This window comes from Panthera tigris, chromosome A2 (genome assembly GCF_018350195.1).
Source record: "Panthera tigris isolate Pti1 chromosome A2, P.tigris_Pti1_mat1.1, whole genome shotgun sequence".
NCBI classification, from domain to species: Eukaryota; Metazoa; Chordata; class Mammalia; order Carnivora; family Felidae; genus Panthera; species Panthera tigris.
In genome coordinates, this window is record NC_056661.1 from 28,713,302 (window position 1) to 28,738,727 (window position 25,426).

Here is a 25,426-nt window from a genome sequence, read left to right on the forward strand (position 1 = left end):
GGGATATAGTCCTGTTCCCAAGGTAACAGAGGAATCTCTTCTTCATTTTCCCTGGTAGATGGTCTTCTGACTGTGTCCAAACACTTTCAGTGACAGTTTCAGGGCTGGGATGTCACGTGTCTAAAAATCATTCTGACACTGAACTGAAAGTCCGTGTTCCTAGCTAGAATGCTGTCCCACCGCTGCACCTCCCAAACCCTAACCCCTCTCCGCCTGCACTGATGCTGGTTGTCTCTGCAAAACAAAGTAAGCCCCTTCCTCTCCCAGCGTTTGTAACATTTGCAGAAGGCTTTCGTGGTTTTCCTTGGTCAGAGGTCACAGACAGAAGCTGGCAGGGTAGGCAGGTAATGTAAATGAATAAACCAGGCCTGGCCAAGACAAAACAGGCACCTGCAGACAAGGATGTAGCGGGGAGCACCGAGCCCAAGAGACCGAGCCCAGGAGACTGACAGAGGCAGGAACCATTCTTTTCCAGCAAATTCCAAGCCATAGAAGGAAGACAGCCAGATGTTGCCCTGTCTTCCAAGGGATGTTGGACTGACAAGTTTTTTTGTAAATACCTCAACTTTGAAAATGTTGGCAACTGAACTAATCTTTTAAAACGCTCTACAGACCAAAAAAATACACGTGCAGCTGGATGTGACCTGCAGGTCACTGGTTTACATTGTGTTCTGTCATCTTTCCTGCGGGTACCATGAGAACTTCTTTCTGTTGTATTCTGGTTAAAAATTTGCTAGGAAGAAAACCAAACAAAAATATCTCGCTTCAAACACTTAATCAGATATATTTTTATTTCGTTTGACAGTGTGCCAATCCATCTATTACTCCAAAAGCTGCTAGATCATTTTTTACCAGTAATTGTGCTTGCTAAGGACTGAACAGTCACAGCATACGTGTGTGTGAGTGTATGTGTGTGTGTGTGTGTGTGTGTGTGTGTGTGTGCGCATTGTTTCTAAAGACCTTTGATATTTATTATTGTTAGAATGTCTTCAGTGGCAGGAACTGCAAGATAACTCAGACAGACAGTATTTCACAGTTGAATATATGTGTACATAGCCCATTATACCACTGGGGTTTATTTGCAAAACATAGCTCTCATTTTCCATCAAGCTTGCAGTAGAAGAAAGTTTCAAAGAAAAAGATACAAATTTCCTACCACTCTACCCTGTGAGAATCTAAAGAGACTATTAGGCTATAAAGAAAGGAAATTGAGGGATAAATTTAACACTTAAAAGGGACTCTTTTAGCAGGAGGTTTGGGCATCCAGCCAGGTCAAGGAGAAGTAGCTTTATACACGCATCTTAACAGCAGCCTAATCTCTGATCTTCACTACTCCTCACTTAAAGCCTGGTACCCATTGAGTCATCACAGCCAGCGTGTCCCTTCTAACTTGTCATCTGTGTGTTGTCACCCTGTGCGTTCTGCAGTGTCGCTTTATTGAAACAAACAAAAATGGAAAAGAACCCTTTGGGTGGAATCATGACCTGCACTAATTGAGAACTTCTGTGGGGACCCCATGACACTTGCATAAGGCTGATGGGGTGAGGTGAGGTCCCACTGCTGAAGGCTGGACATAGAAGGGACAGTACAGGAAACTGCAGTTGCTAGAGACACGCCCCCACGCATCTTGCCCCATGACACACAGGCTCAGTGTTTGCATCTATTTAGGCTTTCTACTCTGCTTTAGGTAACATGAAAAACAGATTAGTAAACTCAAGATTTTGTGGTGCATACATATGTTTACAGTGATAATGGTCTAACTCTAAAGTAAATACAACTGAAAACACTTACAGAGTCTCAAAACCAAGAACCACCATGATAAAACAATTACACTGCAATTCTGAAAAAAGGAAACATTTAATTACAGATATAATTTATGTAGGTAAATATAATCATTTCAAATTTCTAAATAAATAGGCATGTCATTTAATATAAAGCATCAGGAAAGGATTTCAAAACCTGTATGATCCATCAATATGGAGAGTTTGAGCTAGGAAAAAAACCCTCAGGATTCCACCTTTATAGATTAACTGTTGGCTAACTTCCAAAGGAAAACACTTTATTTGGAAGGTATTTTCTTTAAGAAATGAATTTTTCACACTCTATAGCCATGCCAAACTTTGTTTTCAGTTGTTAAGACACTGGAATATCTTTAAATCTTTTCCACTCATTAATTCCAGGAGATTATTTGCACACATTTCTCAGGATAATCTGATAGGTTAGATGGCTTGAAAATATTATATCTGTACAAATTAAATGGCCAACTAAGATGTCACCATACAATTCTATGCCTTCTTACAGTGGGACACTTGAGAGGGCCCCATTATCCAAACTGGCCAATTTATGAGTCTCTCTAGAGCAGGAGAGGTAGGAGGCAGGGAGCTGGGTCCCCATCCCGGTGGAATGCACCGCATAATCTTGTGAAAATCACAAAAGCACATCTTCTTATGTTCGCATTTCATAATCCGTTAAATTGAGAGGAAACCTGGACCCTGATGCAGCTGTTGGGCCACCCACAAGACAGAATGAGAAAACAACAAAGAACACGACAAAGGTAAGGTTACACACTGTCCATGTGGGAGGAAAATAGAAGAAAAAGAGTGGTTATTGCACAAAAACCATGTAGTCTGTTACATAATGCACTCAAAAAAAAAAAAAAGCAAACAAAATAATTAAAAGGAGTTCAAGCAATTTGAATGTATATTCTCTCACGACGAAATGTCAGGTGGGTGAAATACATTCCTAAGCCACCATAAACTCTCCTAATACCTCGCTCTGTCCATCTCTGCCACTCACTCTGCACCCAGATCGCAGCCTGACAGCTCCATCAAATGCCCAAACAACTATAGAACATCTTTCATTAAATAATAAGCACCTGAAAGGTACCAGCGACTCAGTTTGATCTTAGGACATAGGTAACTAATCTAAATTCCCAAATTAGTGAGATGTCGACATCCCCTGGAACTGCAAAGATAAAGCAGTAGGCAAGGTCTCTTTTCATCTTTGTATAAGTCAATCAGAGTTGACAAATACTAGTATCACAGAGTGTTTAACAAAGTGACTGGTGACAAATGTTCAGATAAGTGACAAATGTACAGAATGGGAATGCCGACTTGGGTTTTAGGTTTCTATAGGTCTCGAAGTATCTGTGGCCAAGGAATGAAACTCCTACTTGACCAGCTATCTTCAGAGTTGGAGCCAATGAGGCCGCTTAGTGATAAAGACAGGAGGTATTCCTGGACCCATCAAATAACAGATCAGCAATTCATGCCCCACTGATGGTAGGTCAGTGCTGCAATCATCTTATTCCAAAGACAGCATAAAGATTTACACAGACGTCAAGGCTCGATGTCACTCTGCTGCCGGGGAACATACCATTTGAGTCATACAAAGAAGTCAACACCTCAGGAAATAGCTTTCTAAAAAACATTGATTCCTCTTCTTTTTTATTAATTATCTTTTCTAATGAATTTTTTCCCTACAACAACTTCTTCTCAGAGGCTACATACCCTGAAAGTATTGTACCTTTTCAGAATTACCTTTAAAGCTTTATATTTTATAAAATCTTTCGCCTCCAGTTCACTTCAGAATCTATAATATCCACTTGAGGTTGACTTAATCTTAATTTATCCCTACTAGAAGTCTTCTCCTCAGCTTTCTAGATATCATCTAGACTCAGCAGCATGTTCAAACAGGCAGAAAAGGATTAACATCAGGCGAGTGCAGCTTAATCTCCAGAGCTCCTGCTGCATGAGCCCCTGGGGTGTTGGGAGTTGCTGGGGGTCGGTGGTCTAAGTGGGAGGAGGCACCAAGAGACATTTCTGTCAAGCTTTTCTGGGAGAGAGATCGTGAAAGAAAGGGAACTAAGTCACTGAACTGAAACACTGAAATGAAAACTTACCTTTGTATCTATTTTTTTTAAGTTATTTTTATTTATTTGAGAGAGAGAGAGCACCAGCAGGGGGGGGAGGGAGAGACAGAGACAGAGACAGAGAGAGAGAGAGAAAAAAAATCCCAAGCAGGATCCCCACTGTCAGTACAGGGCCCGACGTGAGGCTTGAACCCACAAACGTGAGATTATGACCTGAGCCGGGACCAAGAGTCAAGATGATTAATTGACTGAGCCACCCAGGTGCCTCACTTTTGTATCCAATTGTGCATTAATAATTCTTTTATTCTTTATCTTTATTTTTAATTTATGTATTTATTTTGAGAGAGAGAGAGCAGGGGAGGGGGAGAGAGAGAAGGGGAGAGAGGATCCCAAGCAGGCTCCACTCTGTCAGCACAGAGTCCAGCTTGAGGCTCAATCTCACAACTGTGAGATCATGACCTGAGCCAAAATCAAGAGTCAGAGGCTGAACGGACTAAGCCACCCAGGTGCCTCTTTTTCTCTTTTTCTTAGAAGACCACCCAGCAAATAAGGTAAGCTTCCGCCCTCACAAAACCTGAAACTGCCCTGATACAGAAGCGGTATCTGGCATGTCAGAGTACATCCCTAGCTTTTATTCTCCACTGCTCAAGTATTCAATCTATGAGGAAATTCTGGGTCTTTAAAAAAAAAAATAAAGGCCAGAGAATAGTGAAAAGTAATTTTAAATGTACATCTTTAAGACAGCTGATGTTCATTGCTGTATTTCCCAACACCAAATACAAAGGGAAAACAAAAAACAAAAAACTACAGAACTTTTTGGCTCTTTGACATTTCTTCCCCAACAACCTAAAATTTTCAAATGGATGGGACATCTGGAGTCTAAGAAGAAGGACTGTATTATTACCGTTCCCCACAACATCAGGACTAAGTGGATTTTTTTTTATGTTTACGCTACTGAACATGAAGAGCAAACATTTCTCACATGACTGATAAGTTTGCCTTTAACAAAACAACCCTAACCGAAAATTATTAGGAAACAGATCAGCAGCCCCACTGGACTCTGAAGCAATGTAATTAGGTAGTCCAACACTGCATTCTGTCAGAGAACTCTGACAGCCTAATAACCAGATTGTCATCAGAGAGACACTGAAAAATGATGCAGCCTTTGTTCCAGCATTAAAAATACCACTGCTTCCTGGGGTTTTTTGTTCCGTACAAAAAGTTTTAAAAAGCTATGAGGGATACATCCTGTTGATCTGGATGGTGTTTAAATGGATCTCTTCCACTTAAGGGGATGATGTAGGGAGATATTTATATAGTAGATAGATAGATAGATAGATAGATAGATAGATAGATAGATATACAGAGATCTAGATATATACATAATATAGATATATAGATATACCCCAGGTATTTATATACCTGAGGTATAGATATATATATATAACGTTTAGGAAAGAATTATTCTGAGGATCACCTGCCTGATTTGAATCATTAAAATATGATGCATTAAAAGAAAAATACAGAAGGGAATGCTTACAATACTAATTGGCAGTGAGCATTTAGGTGGTGCCAGGCACCGTGTTCACTTCTCTGTGCTCTTGGTCCGCTCCCAGTGAACAAGAGAGAGGTGTAGTTGTTATTTTCAGAGGAGGAAAGGCAACTTAATCAAGACTAAGAAATCCACTTCCACACCCAAAGACACCAACTCTATGTTCTTAGGCACTGCAGTGCACTGTTGAGGAGAGAGCGTTTAATTTTTTATTTTGATTGGGGTGGGGTAGGGTGTTGGGGTGGGAGATGTTCTTTTCAAGAAAATTACTACATATTTGGCCTCCGAGAAGAGGGTCATTCAGCAGGCAGTCTGACCTGTGAGACATACCCTATGTATTGTAGGACATTTTAAGAGAAAATGTTATAGATTCTTCACACAGACATGCAATTAAATACAAAAGGACAGAAATATTAAGATATAGCCTTGGGTTTAAAAATACTTTAATTAGTCAATTATAAGAAGTTATCCGCTAACCTGTACAAGAATAAACCTCAGGGAGTATATTCCTAAGATGACCTTTGGAACCCTAATATCCAAAAATTTTACAGTTTTATCTATTAAGATCTAAATGAGTTATCCCATGTAAATCACTGTCAAATTTGCACATGCAAATTGTGTGGCTGAACTAGTCACTAGTAACTAAATGAGACTGATTTTTTTCCAGAACACATTAAAATACACCATACTACTTGAATGCCCAGTCAACCAACCCAGCATTATCGTTGCAAGACACTGCAAAGTTTCCCAAGGATTGTCCCATCCTATGATTTTAATTGACACTCACAAGCCTATGTTATTTCTTAAAGTTAAACACAACAAAATCATTCCAGATTTACAAACATCATGTTGAGCAAAAGACGCCACACACAAAGGAGCTTGTTCTGTATTATACCATTTATATAAAATTCAAAACCATGGCAAAACCAATTTGTGATGTTAGAGTCAAGACCCTGGTGGCCTGGGCTGGGAGCAGGGTAGATGGCATGAGGGTGTCACGTTCTATATTTAATTCTAGATGCCGGTTCCTCAGGCATAAACTTTGTGAACGTTCATCAATGTGTATACTGCGGATTCTCAAGTACACAAACCCTGTCTGTTATACCTCCGTAAAAAGTTGACATATGACAATCATTCTCTTCCTTCAGCAATTTGCCAGCTAGACCAAGACGAAAATATACTGTGGGCAAGAAGGTGGGCAGTCTGAAAACACACAGAACTTTGACTTTGCAAACTACAGAGCTGCTGATCCTCTCATGAGAACCTCTTAGCATTCCTTTCCCTCACAGCGTCAAACAATTCATTTGGCAATTCACTATATTAATTCCTGTAATGAAAGTGTAGGGAGGGTTACAGTTAATCATGATGGTGCCCTACAATTTCCAGAAAATGTTTGCTGGGATTTAGGCCTGTGAGGCCTCAGCGAGCAGATTTAAGGCAAAGCTACAGCGAACTTTCACGTGACAGCTCATTAACAATGCATTTAAGAGGTAAACACTGAACACATTTTTCGAAACACCAGTACTGATTAGGTTCATTTCACTTTACTGGAAGTCAAAGATAACATGTTAAATAGATTTTCCCCCTCTTAACAGTCAATACATCAAAGAGTAGGTTAAATCCAGCTTTGTTCTTTGTTACCATAAACATGAAATATGTAGAAAATGGAAGTCCTTCAATTTCTCTTAGCCAATCAGATTCCAGCATTTAGGGACCACAGATCTGATGTATGGTTTGCTTATCTACCATGACTAAAATACCAGGGTTCAGTTTATATACCTGTCGGGATAAAACTCATGCTATTTCAAGAAATAACAGTTGATTTGTACACAAAAAGTACCATGCAATGTATTAATGGTTTCATTTGCCCTGTTTTTACTCAAAGCTAGATCACCGGAACTATAGGGCAGGGACATTATCAATGATGGTCACAGCTGTATGCCCAGTCCATAGCAGAGTTACAGAAGGCAATGGAACTGATTACTGAATGATTCCTTTCGCCAATCTTGATGCCAAGTTGGCGATAGTTATTAAGTTACCATTTTAGGTCTGAGTTTCTTTATATTATTTTTGATATATTTAATATTTCAATATAATATTTTTGCAAGATATATGCATTTCAAGTAAGTTTATTTCTGCTATTTTTTCGATAATTTGGATTATTTTCCCTTGCTCATACCTAATACAAGAAAAGTGACCGTTATTATTTACTTTTTTTTTTTTTAATGTATTTAAATGTATTTATTTTTGAGAGAGAGAGATACAGACAGACAGAGCACGAGTGAGGGAGGGACAGACAGAGACACAGATTCTGAAGCAGCCTCCAGGCTCTGAGCTGTCAGCACAGAGCTCGAGGCGGGGCTTGAACCCAAGAGCCATGAGACCATAACCTGAGCCAAACCAGGCGCCGTGAAAAGTGACCATTATTAAGTTAAAATGATATTCTTAAATTTACAAATTATCTATTGGTGACACAGGAGCCTAAATTCTGAAAGTAATTAATTATTCTTTGTCAACAGAAAGAGGAGTTGGGCCCCAAAACCAGATGAAAAACCCAACCAAGTAATGACCGAGAATAGCAATAATAGTAAATCCTGTCTCTTGCTCAGTAACAAGTAGGAGTCTCTAACCAGCAAATAGATACATATTATAGAAACACCAATGTCTGTCTCTACAAAAAGCATAAATAATAACTTTGTGTAGCAATAGCCTCTCCGATGCATTTAGAAAATGATGTTGGTGCACCTGGGTGGCTCAGTGGGTTGAGCATAGGACTTCAGCTCAGGTCGTGATCTCCCGGTTGGTGAGTTCAAGCCCCACACTGGGCTTGTTGCTGACCATTCTCTCTCTCTCTCTCTCTCTCTCTCTCTCTCTCTGTCTCTGTCTCTCTCTCTGCCTCTCCCCCACTTGTGTGCACGCGCACTCTTGCTCTCTCTCAAAAATAAAACATTAAAAAAAAAAAAAGAAAATGATGTGAAAACAGACCTTCAGGAATAAGTGTTCCTTTTAGCACTTCCAAGATGCACCCAACCAATGAAATACATTGTGGGGCAGGGAAAAAATCACCCAATCACAAGGTAGAAAGAAGCCCAAGATGTCACCTGGCCTGTGATGTGCACATTATCGGCAAGTTTCATTTCATTCCACCAGCACAGGCTGCTCTTAGTCCCCTGGGCTCCCACTTTTGGCTCTGCCTGGAGACAGACCCTCTCAAAGACCAAAAACCCTGTCATGTGGTCTAATACTAGCAAGCCCCTAGATTCTGATACCTTGGGCCCACTGAATACTGCAGTAACTTGTTCTCTGTCCCAGCCTGATTACTATTTCAGAGAAACACCTCTCTTTGTTGTGACAATTCTTCCTGCCCCTTGTTCAAAATGGCTCAGGAGTAGATTCAGGTGCTGTTTTCGGTACATGAAATGAATACTCTATTTATTCTATTGCATTTCTGTGATGCAACTGTGTGGTTACGTGGTTGCTACTCTTCATCTGGCTGCTTTAGACACTACATCTACTGTACACACTGTAACCAGCAACCGTGCACGTTCACATGAGCTTTCCATGAAAAACGCCCCGGCCACAAGCCTCATAGTTGCAGCAAACTGGACACCATGAAGGAAGAATCACTTCCTCTACAGTGTAACCATTAACTAAAAGAAAAACCTGGTGTGAGATCAGTCATCTGTAACACAAGTAAATCATAACCCTGCAGGGTGAAGTAGGTGGCTACCTAGGAAGCAAGAGCTCAGAGGTGCTCCCTCTACCCGGATCAATCAAATTCTCGCCCTGTGAGACAAAACACAGAATTCTAAAGATAAAAGTCTGAAACGCAAATACACCCAGGTAAATTGTTCTAAAACTTCAGGAACTCACATTCTCCTTTCCCGATTCTCCTATCTGTGTGTGAGCCCATGTTCTAGCATTAATATTTTTCTTTTAATCTACTCAATTTTGCTAAACTAAGTTTTCAGAAAGACAATTCCATATTGCCACTGTACATATTCACTATCGTGCGTATACAGCCAATATCACTTGCCACAAATGGAGAAACTTTAAAAAAATTAATGTGACTGGGGCGCCTGGGTGGCTCAGTCGGTTAAGCATCCGACTTCGGCTCAGGTTATGATCCTGCAGTTCAGGGGTTCGAGCCCCGCGTCGGGCTCTGAGCTAACAGCCCACAGCCTGGAGCCTGCTTCAGATTCTGTATCCCCCCCCTCTCTCTGCCCCTCCCCTGCTCATGTTCTGTCTCTCTCTCAAAAATAAATAAACATTAAAAAAAATTAATGTGACTAATCCAAAAAGTGTTCACTCATGTACTATGTAAAATCATCTCCTGTATCATGTGAAACACTGTAATAAACTATTGGTTTAATTTCACAGTAAAGAGTACAAAATGAGTGATATCAGGATTCTCAACACCCACCACCCCCCACCCCACCCCCCACCCCCACCACCAAACAGAGGTAGGAAGGGGACTGAGAACCTGAAGAAGCCTGTGCAAAAGCCACGTGCTTGGGGCTGTAGGTGCAGTGTGGAGTGTGTGTCACAAGCTATGAGAAATCGGGGTACGAAAGAGCAGGCTGTTGCCTACTTCACAATTATTTCCATCTGGGGCTGTTCCCGTATATGTGTCATAGAGAAAGTCTACTGTGTTGTAGGCCTTTCTCCACTTCTATGCACCGTCTCCTTTACACGTCTGAGCTCACAAATTACCCATCACAAAGAAATCGCATGCTGTTAATAGGTCTCTTCATTGTGACTGACAGTGCAGAACAAATGTCAATCCCTGTGCTGAGACTGAATTTCTGGAATACTAACAGGGGTTCCCAGTAGGAGGAGACACATTACCCAGAGGTCACCCCAATAACTCCTGGAGCAAGCTCCTGAATTCTGCTGCTTCTCGCCATATTTGCCACAATGGGCCGTATGTTCAAGCTCTCCCTGGCTACCTTCTCTCCAATCAGATTCTCAGTTCTCTGATCATCTTTCCACTACTCTTAACACCTAACTCTCAGCAGAACAGGTGCCTAATTTATACAAAACACGAGTGAATTTGAATGCATCAACCATAAATGAAAGAATGAATGAATGAATGAATGAATAAAAATAAATCAGCTTTGCACCTGCATGCCTAAGGTACACCTCCAAATTATCCCAACTCTGTCCAGAATTATCAAGGGACACAGCAAAAACCCCATCAGTATGCCTTATCAGAGAAATGACAAGTTCCCCTTCCCTTGCCCTAGCTGTACAAAGATATACCACATTCTATCTTTTCAAATGACTCCATCTTACAAGCTGTGCAATCTTGGTCAAGTTACTTAACTTCTCTGAACTTCGGTTCCCTCATCTGTTAAATTCTGAAGAAAAATATCTGTCCCATGAGTTGTGATAAAGATTAAATGAGAGAATTAAAGAAAAGTGACTACCATATTGCCTAGAGTTGATCATAAGCTAAAGATGCTGGCTGCATTTTTTAATAAGATCACAGTACCATGATAAATATCAATTGCATAATGGTTCTGTGTTGTCACAGTGTAACACCCACATGCTTTCGCCATCCCAATGGTTCCTTGGTTTGCCAGTGTTAAAAAGAAAACCACAGGCCCCAAATGGTGTCAGTTAGGCTAAGGTCCCAAGTCAGTAAACTGAGACTTAATACCTAACCTAACTGCAGTTTCAACCCCCAAAGAATATAACCTTTAGCCAGTCAACCTGGGGATTTAGTGGCCAGCACCAGAAAGTTTACTGAGAGACTCCTTCTACTCCCCTTAGGAGGGAGATCTTGCCTAAAACAATGAATTCTTTGCGAATAATTTCCTTTTTTCCACTCCCTCTCTACCTTTAAAAACGTTTCTTTTCCTGTAGCTCTTTGGACTTCCCCTCCACCACTCGCTTAGTTGGGATGCTGCCTGATTCATGATTCATGAATTGTTTAATACAGCCGATTAGATTTTCTAAAATATACTCAGTTGAATTTTTGTTATTTAACACTAGAATCAGAGTTTTTAACGTTCACAAAGAAAATGGAGCAAATTAGCAAGTCCCAGTGCCATCAAGAGGCATAGCATCATGTACAAACGGTTCTTCATAAGTGCATCCTCCCAAGTGCATCCTGGGTCGATGATGACCACAATTCATTCCCATTTTGAAGCCCCCTACATTTTTCACTTCTTTCTCACTCTGAATCTCCTGCACTGGTAATGCCCAGTGAGCGTCCCTCATTTCTAAATCAGAAGGATGCACACCTGCAGCCACAGGAGGGAACGTTCGGGATCTGATGCCTGTCATATTTTCCAGACAGAAAACAATCTCCCAATGCCTCTACCCAGGAGATGGTGAACTACTCTGACATCTCAGCTGTTGCCCCTCCGAGCAGATTCACACACCTTTGGTTAATGCCCCCTTTGGGCAGGCATCTAGTCATGTTTACAGTTATCCATTATGACTGGCTCTACACAGATAGTGCCTCTGGTGTCAAACCGAATGGCCCTGTAGACCTCTGTCCCAAGAGAGCCGGAAGATACAGACATGCATTAGATAAGACACAGGCAGAAACACAGCATCCACTTCCCTGAGATGGAAAGGGACTGAAGCAGACCTACTTGGGTCCTCCAGCAGTGTGGGGAGGCCCACAGCAAGGGCTCAAAAAACCTGAGTTGCTTCAGGATCCGAAAGCTTATCAGAAAGCGTCCTTAGGTGTCCGCAAGCCGATACGTCAGCAAAGAAAAAGATGAACTGTTTTACAGGGGAATCATCTTGAACCAGAAGGACGAACATGCATGCTAGGTGCCAGGGCGCGCTCCTGAACCTCTGAGCTAGTGCACATCCAGCTTGATGCCGTGCAACTCTCCATGGAAGAATCGCTCCAAGAAAGCCAAGTGGAGAAGCGCCCTTCGCCATCTGTAATAATCTAAGTGGGGAGTCATGGGGGGAGGGGGGAGACAGTGACATGAAGAGATGGCCTCCAGTCCTCAGAACGCACTATAATGAACACTCTGTGTTTCAACAGGGTGAACTTACATTTCCTCAAAAGGCATTTAGACACAGCCACATAATTGGGAGTGAATCTAAGAACTCTAGAAAGAGCGGCACATTTCCCCACTGACACAGCTGTATTGAAAAATCAACCCATGGCTCTAAGGGAAATGAGAAAACACAACTGGTGATTTCTAGCAAGGCATCCAATCTTCATTTTTGTGATCCCTCAATTCTCAGTTCAAGTATAAACAGACTTTTTTCTTCCCCCTGAAGTAGGAAGAGGATTAAGCAGGCAGGACGCTTTCTGAGTTCTGCGTAGCATATGTTCATAAGCTTTCCTTTTGTAGCATTTATGGATTCATTCTGGAGTAGGGTTAAGCTGGAGCAAAGCAATTTGGCATGCTTGCATTTGCTTTATTGCAAGTGCAGTCTGCAGGGGCCACCCTGACCTGAGCGGCAAAAAAGCTTCCTGGAACCCTGAGGGGGATGCTGATTATTTTCCTTACAGGGATGCTCCAGCTGAGACTTCCTCCTTGCAAAACAGAAAAATAGCTTCATGCAAATTATCCTCAGGAAAGTGGTGGCCCCGGGGACAAGCGTGATCATTATCGTGCAAACTTAATTTCTGACCACTGTCAAGGATCGCCCTGCGGTATCTGCACTGCCATACAGCCTCGGGGTCAGCATTCCAATCCATGCCAGCCGAAGGACCCCATTCAGTGACAGATGTGACTTCCCCTTCTGTGTGTCCCCTTCTGTGTGCTACATCCACACGACGGAATACGGTGCCGCTCTGAATGAGGGTGCGATAGAAAAATTTTTAGTGTTCACAATGCAAGTTTAAAAAGCAATACGTAATCATTTTTAAGTGGAAATGCGTCCCATTTCTTTTAAACATGTCTACATAGAAAACTGTTAACACATACCCCAAAAGGCCATAGGTGGTCATCCCTGGGCAGTAGGATCTTGAGCTATTTCTATTTTCTTCTCTTTGCTAATCCATTTCCCAAATAAACTAAAATGCAAATGTAGTATTTTTGTACTACAAATAAAGTAATTGTAAAGTGGCTTAAAGATAGACTGACATCTACAAAAGAGTGTTTCTGTCTGCAAAACAAAGAAGCATTTCCATTAAAATAATATAATTGACCTGCACCGTTAAGAAAGAACTACCACATAGCTCACAGTCCACTTGGCTACTATTATCATCACTAACTACTTCTTAAGCACCTGCTGTATCCTGTGCCCTACAGTAGGCATCAGTACTGGGCTAAGTAACTCAGGTAATAGCTAAATTATTTACATCATCGGGACCCTCCCAGTGTTACTAAGGTTGGAGAACCTGGAAAACAGCATTTAACAAGGGTATTAATCCGTCCACCTGGCCTACAGTGCTCCTTGTCAGAGACTCTCTCCCAATCCTACTGAGAGGGATTAAGTAGAATTAAGTAGGCAGCCGGCCAGGTGGACCCTGTGCCCAGACCACAGCGGACTCCAGCAAGTGTGGGCACCTGACCTAGATCAAGCGATTCAGACATTGCCCCCCAGGAAAGGGGAACTGGAGTAATTGCTGTCAGTCTCTATCCACCCCTTAAGTGGGACAGAGGGGGCTGCAGGGACAGTCAAGGTGGCCCAGGATACGTGCAGCACAGCAGCCGGTGTGCAGGGAGAAGCAGTGGGAGAGCACGTGCAGCCCGAGTTGGTCACTGTGCTTCAGGACGGAGACAATGAGAGACAGTGTGGCTTATCCGTGTACCTGTCCTGCTCGAGAGGGTCAACCACTTCCTGGGCCAGTGTCTCGGAAGGCTCTCAGTCCAACCTGCCCTCAAATCGGTGAACTAGCTGGTGGTCTTAGAGCAAATGCTCCGTCTTGGGTTGTTTTTGTTTGGTTCGTTTCTTAAAAACAAATGATTCTGAACTGAGCGGTAGTTAGAAGGGCCAAGGCTATGACACCCTGCATGGCGGATTCCCCCTCTGGTCCTTCTTGCAGACCTCAGCTAAAATGTCATAAACTCAAGCCCTCCCAGACCAGCAAGTATGAAGAGGCCTGCTCTGTTTTGCCTCCTGTTGCAAGAGGACTTAACTTTTAATTATATATGTGTTGTTTAGTAGTTATGACCCGTCTCCCTCCCTAGGTGTAAAATCATCAGCGGGGGCCCACATTTCTTGCACCTCCTACAGCACATTTCTGGCACATTCTAGGAGGTCAGTGGTAATGAAAGCATCAGTTAGTCAAGTACGTTAGTACATACCCATTCATGCAATATACAAATAATCACTGAGTACTTAAAATTGCAAAACTTGGTCCTTTCTCCATAAGGAACTATTGACTCAAAGAAGGATATTAGGTATATATAAAGACAAGAAACACCTATGCAGCAGACACAGCTGAGGGCTTATCCAACAGCCATCCCCTCTTCTGCCTTAAAAGTAAAACTGAGGGATGCCTGGGTGGCTCAGTCAGCTAAGTGTCTGACTTTGGCTCAGATCAAGATCTCACGGTTTGTGGATTCAAGGCCCACATCCGGCTCTGCATTGACAGTGCAGAGCCTGATTGGGATTCTCTCTCCCTCTCTCTGCCCCTTCTATGCTTGCCCTCCCTTTTTCTCTCTCAAAATAAATAAATAAACTTTAAAAAAAAAGTACAACTTAAATTTTACTGGAGTATCCTCCCTCCACAAAGCCATATGCCCAGAGAAAGTGAGGATTAACCCAGCTCAGGGGTAAATCCTGATTAGTTTAAGAACGGGATGGGTTATAGCTGCTCAGATATCATCTCTTTAGCCCCTAAGGCAGCCAGGCAGAACAGGGTCAAGACAGCCAGACAGACCCCACTCACACCCCCAACACAGGCACACGCATGCACATACCCATACACAAGCCACGTCCAAATATGAGCAGCCTCGGGAGCCTGGGTGGCTCAGTCGGTTGGGCATCCGACTTCGGCTCAGGTCATGATCTCACAGTTGGTGGGTTTGAGCCCCGTGTCCGACTCCGTGCTGACAGCTCGGAGCCTGGAGCCTGCTTCAAATTCTGTGTCTCCTCCTCTCTCTGCCCCTCCCCTGCTGATGTTCTGTCTCTGTCTGTCTCTCAATAATAAATAAACGTTAAAAAAATTTCAAATATGAGCAGCCTCTTCTGTTTACTTAATGTGCTGACCAAACATTATCATTTTCTAGGTGTACCATGACAAGAACAAATTTAGATTGGAAAGCACCAATCTAACCCAATCAAGGTAATCCCATCCCATGTGCCTGTGTATGATTTAGAAAGGAGTATGTGGCTGCAATCAGCCAAATGTCACCTAAGGAGAAGCCTGCTAGAGGGGTTACAGGGAAGGTCCCTTGTTTTTAAAACAGGATACAAAGAATAGTTTCTTATGCCAAGGGATGCTACCATTAGTAGAGATGACTCCCCAGAATGAAGCAGCCATCTTAGAACCATTAAGGCACCTTGGTCTGAGGACCAAGTCAAAACCGTGAAGATGGCAGAGGAAAAAGGCAAGAAATGAAGACTTTAATAACATTGTTGAGCCACTGAATTAACAGAGCCTGGAGTTGCTCTGTTGGGATATCTTGTTCCTTGAGATAATTCATTTTCCTTATTCCGATGGCTTTTATTTTGTGTTCAAATGCAAGTTGGTAGAGAAATTCACAAAAGAAGTGACAATGCTTAACAATCTGTCAACAGCTTAGTGCTGAAATCCTCTCCCTACAGCACAGTGACAACCATCAAAGGCACCCTGGTGGGACCCCAGTTGCTTGGCACCAGGGAAAAGTAGATTGAGGCTGGATTCCAGACATTCAGAGCCCAGGTTTTATAATGCCTTCCTATCAATCATGACATGCATGGGGCTCCCCAGGTAGATATGGAGAGGGTGGGAAGCTTTTTTTTTTTCTTAATTCTTTTATTGTTTAAACCATTTTGAGTTGACTTTCTGATTATTTGTAGCCAAAAGCATCTTGACTGATAAATCTATCTTCATATAATTAGCAACAAATTTATATGACCTCCTTGGAGCAAAAGACTCAGGAGAAAATGGTGCAGAGATACATAGTCTTGCCCACATTCCTCCAAATCTTCAAATGATGGGTCTTAAGTGAATTTCTCCCAAAGAGGTAGATAATTGAAAGGCCAGGAAAAGAATTAACCATGCGATCATCTGATGCTCTCTCCATCATAAGAGTCATAAAGAACACCACAAATGCTGAAGCATCACCTCGTCTCAGTGGGGGGGCAGCATATTTTAAGCATACCAACTCGTAGATTTCGTTATGCTTTCAGTATAGTTCCCTTTCTGATCTCAAGAACTTCAACAGAGCTTCCAGTCCCTTTGTCCCAAAGCAGAAAGTACTAGAGGGCAATCTCTCAACCAAATCTGGCCCCCACTAAGGATTTTTTTTTCGACAGCCTAAATTCATGGAGGGGTACATGCTAGACACTGGCAGAAAAAGACAACGATAAAAACAAGTTTGGATCATGTCGTTTAAAACAGTTGTTTCCTTTAACCTTGTTTGGGTGGGACTGGACCTTCCTACTACTGGGGAGAAGCTGGAGGTTTTCCAGTTCCTTGAAGTAGTAGAGGCTGGCACTCTGTTCCCAGGTAGATCTCTAGGGAGGCAACAGGACTTTTGGTGGGGATGGTGAGGAGATGCTGGGAAAATGAATACTGGGTCCATGAAATCCAAAAGAGCCCAACCTCCTTTGGAGAGCACAGCAGGGCCACCCAACATTGCTTGTAAGAGGAACCTCCTAGAATAGCCAGCACGGACTAAGAAACAGAAGGTCTTTTCTTGAATGTTCTGTTTGCAGGGGCCAAGGGAAGGCAGGCCCAAGATGGGCAAGTCTGAGTGTTTTCAGTTAAAAAGCAATCGAGGGGTGCCTTGGTGGCTCCTGATTTCAGGTCAGGTCGTGATCTCGCAGTTCGGGAGATCAGGACCAAGTCGGTCTGTGAGCTGGCAGTGCAGAGCTTGCTTGGGATTCTCTCCCTGTCTCTCTCTGCCCCTCCCCAGCTCTTGTTCTATCTATCTCTCAAAATAAATAAATAAACATTTTTTTAAAAAAGGCAATTGAAACCCAGAGGATTTGCGACAAGCTCTTTTCCTAGTAGACAGGAACAAAGTCAGTCCTGTTTCATCAAAGTCCTTTCTGTGTCCCATTGTTTCCGAGTGGCCCACCAAACATTTGTTTACCCCATATTTACTCTTTTTCATCTTCCTGTGAATTATATTCCTTCCCTTTTGAGTCCCAGACCCCCACGCCCTTCTCAAGTCAGAATGATACATATACCTCATTTTGCCTGACTGTTTTTGGAATCTCCATGTCTATGTGGATTCTCCATATGGATAAAATTAAATTTGTTTCCCTCTTGTTAATCTGTCTCATGTCAATTTGATTCTTAGTCTTGCCAGAAGGTCCTTGAATAGAACGGGACATTCTTGCTCCCCGACATGTGCTATGGCAGACATGTAACACTTCTGCATCAATGACACTAAGTGAGCAGACACCCCAAACACCACCAAGATAGAACTTCCCAACATTTTGAGGGGGAAAAATGTAATGAGGTATGTATGTATGCATGATTAAAATTCAGGCATGCAACATTCAAAACAAGTTTTCAGAATTAAACCTTTAAATCAGAATGCAAAGTCGGTTTGTATTTTTAATTGGCTTGACATGTCATGAGCTCCCAAAAGACACCACATTGCCGACAATCCCCACGAGTTATTCAGTATATTCCTGCAAGTCCTGCTACCTTAGAAAGGGAAAATTAATTGTAAGATAGACAGTTCCATAGCTGGTGGACATCACTGAATATTTTCAAAAGCATTCAAATAAAAGGCAACAAGAGAATGCTTTTATTTTAATTCTCTCTAAATAATGCCACACCCCTTCATGGGAAATGGACTATATTTACCTCAATGTGCTGTGAATTAGTGAAGACTGCATATAAAGAAACCAAGTGTCCTATATGCATGGCACTTTAAATGGTTCAGATTCCCAAATAATACAAAAGCATTTTCAAGTCACACATGGGATATGAAGTGAAAATGTTCTTGGAGGAAATCTTCTCTAATAATACTTACCTACTTCAGAGGGTGCTGGGAAGCTCTATTAACACCAACAGAATACTTTTAGATCTTCAAATAAAAGGACTATAGAAATGCAAAGTATTATTATTATAGTTCTGAAATAATTTCACACCTAGGGATGAGAAAACCCCAGGCCAAATTTTACTGCTTCTCTCCTGCCTGATAAACAAGAAATGCCACAAGCTGGGGGGGAGGGGGGGGCGTGGAAAGCAAATAGAACAAAGACATCAAAGTTTTTCTTTTCCTTGAGCTTTCTATTTCCTCCAGAAGTCATTTTAGGGGACTCAGGGAAAAAAAAAATGAGTCCGTTTAAGGTCAGGGTTAAGTACAGAGACAATGTTCTCATTGCCTTTTTTTTTTATTTTTTAATCCAGATAAAGTAACTACCAACTGAGGTGAAAAAAATACACCTGTCCACTTCTATGGGGCATAGTTCCTCCCAAAGCACTGGCCAAACTTAAAAATGGCCTGATAAATCATTACCTGAATCACCTACCAGTACGATCTCACCTAGGAGGTCAGAAAGCAGCTGCTTTAACCAACAGCAGGATTTCTACTTAGCCACTGAGAGCACAAGACGGTCATTCGTGGCCGATGATGGAGGTGGTGGTGATGTTGCTGGTGGTCATGATGGGGAGGATGGTGATGACAGTAATGATAGGACATTAAGAAGAAAAGTTCTCAAACCCTGCTTGTCAATGGGATCATCTGTGGAGCTTTTTAAACGACAGGTTCCTGGTCCCCATTTCAGATCTACTGATTTTGAATCTGAAGAGAGACCTCAAGTCTTCATTTTGTTTTATTTTAACACGGCCATTAGGATAACAACTGAAATGACAGTGCTTGCAAATCAGGTCATGATTAAGAATACAGGCTGTGTAGGGGCGCCTGGTGTTTCAGTTGGTGAGGGTCTGACTTTGGCTCAGGTCATGATCTCACAGTTCACGGGTTCAAGCCCCGCGTCGGGCTCTGTGCTGACAGCTCAGAGGCTGGAGCCTGCTTCAGATTCTGTGTCTCCCTCTCTCTCTCTGCCCCTCCCAGGCTTGTACTCTGTCTCTCTCTCTCTCTCTCTCTCTCTCAAAAATAAATAAAAACATTACAAAAAAAATAAAGAAAGAAAGAATGCAGGCTTTGTAGACAGACTGGCTGTAGTCTAATCCCAATTCTGACACTTATGAGCTATCTGACTGAGCAAAATACTTCAACCTTAAGCCTCAATTTATGCAACTATAAAATGGAAATGCCGTTACTAGCCACACCTCATAAGGAAGATGCCTAGGAAAGTAAGCAAATTTTGAAAGCTTATCTTAATTCCAAGGAAGACCAAAAGTTACATGTTAAAGAAAACAGTGCTAACCAGACCAATGTGATAAGTATTACATACTGATTTAAACAAAAATTGTGAAAGAATTATGTTAAGAGGCTACGGGGACCAGAAGCAGTGAGGGTGGGGAGTGTCAAAGAGCTATTGCTGACACTGATACAGCAGGAAAACACAGTATAAGCACATTATTTGGAAACAGAGATAAACACCGGAAGTACCAGAGCTGAAAGTTGCCCACTGGGGGGTGGGCGTTGGAAGGGTGGGAGAAACGCAGGAGGAGGTAGGTGTTGCATTTTTCGATATTTGCTTTTTAGTGCTGTTTTATTCAAACCATGTACATAAGCTGCTTTGACAAAAATAAAAATGAATTTTAAAAGATAATTCATAACGTGTATATATTACATATCTTCACATACTAGGGTTAACATAAGGTTTTTCAGTCGACCCATACCTGCTTTTTAGAAACTGATGGATATAATCCCTCCAAACGCACCACCAAAATATCTAGTTCTTGAAAGTGTGCCATCACCACCTACTATGTCCCTGGCTCACTGGAAGTTCTAAAAAGGCATTTGCTGAATTGAACTGAGGATGGCAGAAAGACATGTAAATATAAAGAAAGAAGTTCCTCTGTGCCATCAAGGTCACATCAGGAAAGAGGTAGCAGCTTCACCTGGGGTGTTTGAGGTGAATGGAATAAAGGGTGTGGGAAAGGGTAAGGGAAGCCAGAAGGGACAGTCCAGTACCATGCAGTTAGCAAAAACAAAACTGTCGCTCCCCCAGACTTAAAGGGGCAAGGAGAAGGAGCAGTTCCCAGAGAGCAGCGGGAGCTCTAGCCACAGAAGAAGGGCCCTTGGCAGGAACTGTGGCCCTCCTTAGAGGGTTATAGTCACTACCAACCAAAGTGTGGCAAGGAAGGTAGGGAATGATATTCTAACCTCGAATTCTCGGATTTTCACCCAGTGCCTTCCATGGGCTAATACAACAAAAAGCTGGAGAGCTAGGAAGCCCAGGTAATGCTGACAACAGAGGTTAGCCCCCTGGGGCACAGAGCCTTTCAGAGGAACAAGAAGCTGGAGGCACAGAGAATATCCAGCACAAGCAGTAGGCAGAGTTCTGTTTTTATTTTTTATTTTCTTGAAGTTTATTTATTTTTGATAGAGAGAGAGACAGAGCACGAGCAGGGGAGGGGCAGAGAGAGAGAGAGGGAGACACAGAATCCAAAGCGGGCTCCAGGCTCTGAGCCGTCGGCACAGAGCTCAACTTGGGGCTCAAACTTACACACCTTGAGATCATGACCTGAGCCAAAGTCAGGTGCTCAACCAACTGAGCCACCCAAGTGCCCCTGGTTTTATCTTTGGTTTTAAATTTAAGTCCCTTTTCTACTCAGCCTTCTAAAAAAAATAATAACAAATAAAAAGTAAAAAGCCCTTGATTTTTCAATGTGTTTAATAAATATAAGTGGCATCATCAACATCACCTAACACACTGATGTCACGCAGCATTTGATAGCTGGCTAAGCACTTTCACACACGTTGCCTTTATGTCATCCCTCAAAACAGCTCTATGCGGTAGACAGGGCAAGGCTTACCCTGATTTTACAGGTGAGGTTAAGACCTTAAGAAAAGTTAGGTATTTTTCCCAGAATCATAAAGTTACGAAGAGCAGAGCCCAAGCTCTTAACGATTCAGTTAGGGCTCTTTCCACCCATACAATGCTGTCAAGCTACTTATTCACAGTGAGGAGTGCACAATTGATGTTCCTGTGGAAAAAAAAAAAATCATCAACCAACTTTGTTCTAGGCACTGCACAGAACACAGAAGCAGTCAACAAACAAGACACCAGGGGAAATGGAGCCCACTTGCCCATTCCGTTGTCAAGAAACCACAAGCAATGCCAGAGACGAAAATAATTGAGTTTTCAATCACATTTTACACATCATTGAAAAGAAGGTGTTCAGTAGGGCAAGAAAAGTGTTCAACAGAGGAATAAAAACTCAGGGAAAAGCAGCAAAATATCTCACAAGTTTTGTTTTGGGAGGCTAGAGTAGGCAGAAGGAAATCACAGTCCCTTTACAAGCCACCTGCCACAGAGAGACCAGGGCCCCAGAAACTGGAGGGAAGACCTCTCTGCTTCTCTTGCCCTTTCCACCTCTACCCCTGCGTACACACACATCCTTTGAGAGCTCAGAAAAGCAGCCACAAGTGACTTCTTTGTGCCAAACAAAGGAGTAGTGGGAAGTCCAGCAAAATAGCCCATTTTTGAAATACTAATTGAGAACTCTGCATCTTTTGTGACCTACTGCAAAATGTTCAGTTACTTGCCCATGAGGGAAGAAAGTAATGAATGGTATTTTAATTGTAAACCTCCAGACATCCTCCATTTATTCCAAATCTAGCTCCCTAATGTGTAAGCTACTCTACCAGTTTAGGCTTCTGTAGTTGCAAAGCAGTAGAAGCCAGTTGGCTAATTTGAGGATTATTGGAAGGAAACTAGGGACTCAGCAAATCCAAGGCAGACTGGAAACTAAGGCTTAGCAACCATCAGTCACCGAGACAGACATGGAGACTGGGGAACGGGAAGAGCTAAGGTGGTCCCAGAGTGGAGTAGATATTTTCAGAGCAGAATGCCAACTTGGAAAAAGGAGAAGAATGCCGCAGCTCAAGATTCAACTTGTACACGAGCACCCACCTAACCAAGCTGGTGATCACGCCCCCAGCCCTAGGCTGAGTGTAGACTCCTGGTTACAGTTCCATTAATCAAATCACCTTAAAAGGAAATAAAGGTGCTGTCAGGAAGGGGAAACACATAAATACTGGGAAGAAAGCGGAAGGACAGAGAAGTCCCTCTATACTTACCAAGACTCCCTTCAAAAATTCCTTAAGAATCTAACTAGCTAGCAGTTAGATCACTAATTTCTTAAGAGGACATTAATTAGTAATTGTCTACACACAGTCAAAGAAAGTGTTTACCCTGACGCCTACAAACCTTCAACCTGACAACATTTTACTTCCAGAGGTCTCACGTCTCATACAACCTGAAAGCTCTCTTTTCGTGTGATTCCTAAAGAGAAGGCAGAATTGGTCCTTCTCTAGGCACGACATGCTCTTCAGAAATATCCTGAAGCATCCAAAAACCACAGACTTGTCAAAATGTCTGATGAATACATTCAGAAGGGTGCTGATTGGATGACAATGACGATGATGGGAATATTAGGAAGAGCAGCTGCAACTAACATGTACTGAGTAGTTGTCATGGGCCAGGACAGAGTAATCCATCTACCCTCTGCAACATCCTATGAGGAAAACAGTATTATTACCTCCTTTTCACAAACTAGGAAACTGAGACACAGAGCGGGTAAATGACGCGTCCATGGTCCAATAGCTAATAAAGGCCAAACCGGGACTGAAACCATGTCTGACTCCAGAATACCAATTTAACAACAGATTTTTGCTGAGAGCAGAGGAAATGGACTGTGCTGGGTGAAAACCCTCTCCAAGAGAAATGTGAACCCCATAACTGTACCTAAAGATTGCAAGGTTCTCAAGATTGCTACAATATCACCAATTCCAAAAATTGATGAGAATTTATTTCTAAGAAGATATCAAGATGTGGTGCAACGGTCCAGAGATAGGCGGAGTTATATGGCCGAAAGCCATTACAGAAGAAGTCCAGGCCAACCAGCTGTCATGGGCTGGAGTTTAGTCATCCCAAAGCAAATCCTCAAAACCGTGTTTTTATAGCTCGTTTTGATCATTCAAGAGAAGTTTTCTCTAATTTGCCTGTAAAATTCTTCTTCACCCTCAAAATAAACATTAAAAACTCAGACCCAGAAGTAGATCTGTCATAAAGTTGGGAATAACTTAAAATATAAGGTAAATCAAAATGGCTTTTCAACTTTAACTAAAGTGGTCACAGTCATGATTGCTGTAATAAAAACGACAGGAAAAAAAGCTAAAATTGTCAAAAACATAATTGATGATGAAAACAAATGGAAAATTATGGCATATTTCACCCTGGCCACCAAAGACTCTTGATGAAACTGCAGCCCTATAATTCCCCAGAATGAATTCTTTAAATTAAAATACTTCATGCAGAACAGAAATTAAACAATGAATCAAAGAACAATGCCATGTAGTGGTATGCGTATAAATATACCTAGCAAAGAGGAAACAATTACATTTTTCCATGTAAAAAACCAACTCGATTTTAATGTGTCACAGAAAGGTGCTAGGTACTTTTCCCATTGCTTCCCACTTGGAAGTTCATTTCCGGTAATTCACTTAGGGTTCACAGAGACTGGGCAGGATGAAATTACCTACACCAAACTGGCTGGCTTTCTCCTTCCTACAAAACTAGGTCCTCCACGCAACTGCACAACTGACTTGCGTGATAAATTTCATCCAGCCCAATTCAAATGCCACTCTGCATTTTAGTTTAAATGCTTTATTTGGCCAGCTGGTTTTATTTAACCATCGACTAGAAGCAGTACGAGTGCATTCTTTTTCCATCTAGCATTAATCTTAGTAAACTTAGCTCCAGTGGAATGTCTTAACTGCTGAGAAGAAAGCAAAAGTCAGCAAGCATACAATTGCATTTGGCTACCCTCAGCACATCATTTTATTTCCTCCTGCTCTCTGCTAACTATTGCTCAGCACTTTTGCCTAAGAGGGAGGACAAGCAGGTGGTTAAGGAAGTTGTCCTGTCAGCTATATCTTTAATCCAAGTGTTTAAATCTCTGAATAAAAGAAAAATCAATGTTGTAAAGGCAATGTTTGTCAAGGCCATGTAATAAATACACTTACCTTTACAGACTGTTCTCAATGGATTTTCCTCCTTTGCTGAGCTTCAAAGCTACAAAGAGATAAAAACAAAAGTAGTGAGTTATCTGCGAGTAAAACACTAAACATTTTCTCTCCGAGTCTCCAAGTAGAATCTCCATATGCCATGGTATGTGGTGCTGGCCGAAGAAGCCACTGATAAAACCCATGCCTTGTACCTCCCTCACAAAGAGGCCGATAAAAGACACCGTCATCAAGCGAAAACAGTGCACACATCTACCCAGAATTGAATCACAAAAACTGGCCAGACCTACAGTGTTTTGGGTTGTGAACTCCTCAACAGAATGGGAATGGTTTATAAAGTGCAGAGATGAAAATGGAATTAAACGTTATGCAGCACACACAGTCTGACCAGGCATTTTATTTGCTTACTTCTTTCATTGTCATCTTTCTTGCACACTCGACTTCCATTTCTCTGCCAAGTTTTATGTGGGGAAGCCTGTTCCATATACACAAGGTGCATGGCCTTTTCAATCTAGACCTTGCCACTTGTTCCCATGAGTACACAAATGCAAGCTGACAGGCACAGTCCCCCTTCTCACAGTAGAGAAAAGCCCCCCAAACGGAGGAAACCCCGCTTGACATTTCAAATAAAAATCTGACTTGTTAAATTAAACTTCCTGTGACTAAACCATGCCACATACTGAGCACACACGGGTCCACATGACAAGAGGTGTGGTACATTATGGTTTTGTTTTGTTTTTTTCTTAAATGTTTATTTTATTCTTGAGAGAGAGGCAGCACAAGCAAGGAAGGGACACAGAA

At 42.1% G+C, this 25,426-nt stretch overlaps 1 protein-coding gene across 4 annotated transcripts in view; it reads right to left on the reverse strand.

Annotated features, from left to right (window-relative positions):
• FHIT (fragile histidine triad diadenosine triphosphatase) overlaps positions 1 to 25,426 on the reverse strand; it is a 1,407,272-nt gene that overhangs the window by 1,349,217 nt on the left and 32,629 nt on the right. For all 4 annotated transcript variants that reach the window (XM_042979314.1, XM_042979313.1, XM_042979310.1 and 1 more), the window contains exon 2: positions 24,626 to 24,674. The gene's annotated coding sequence lies outside the window, so the exon portion shown is untranslated. The remainder of the gene's footprint in view (positions 1 to 24,625; positions 24,675 to 25,426) is intronic.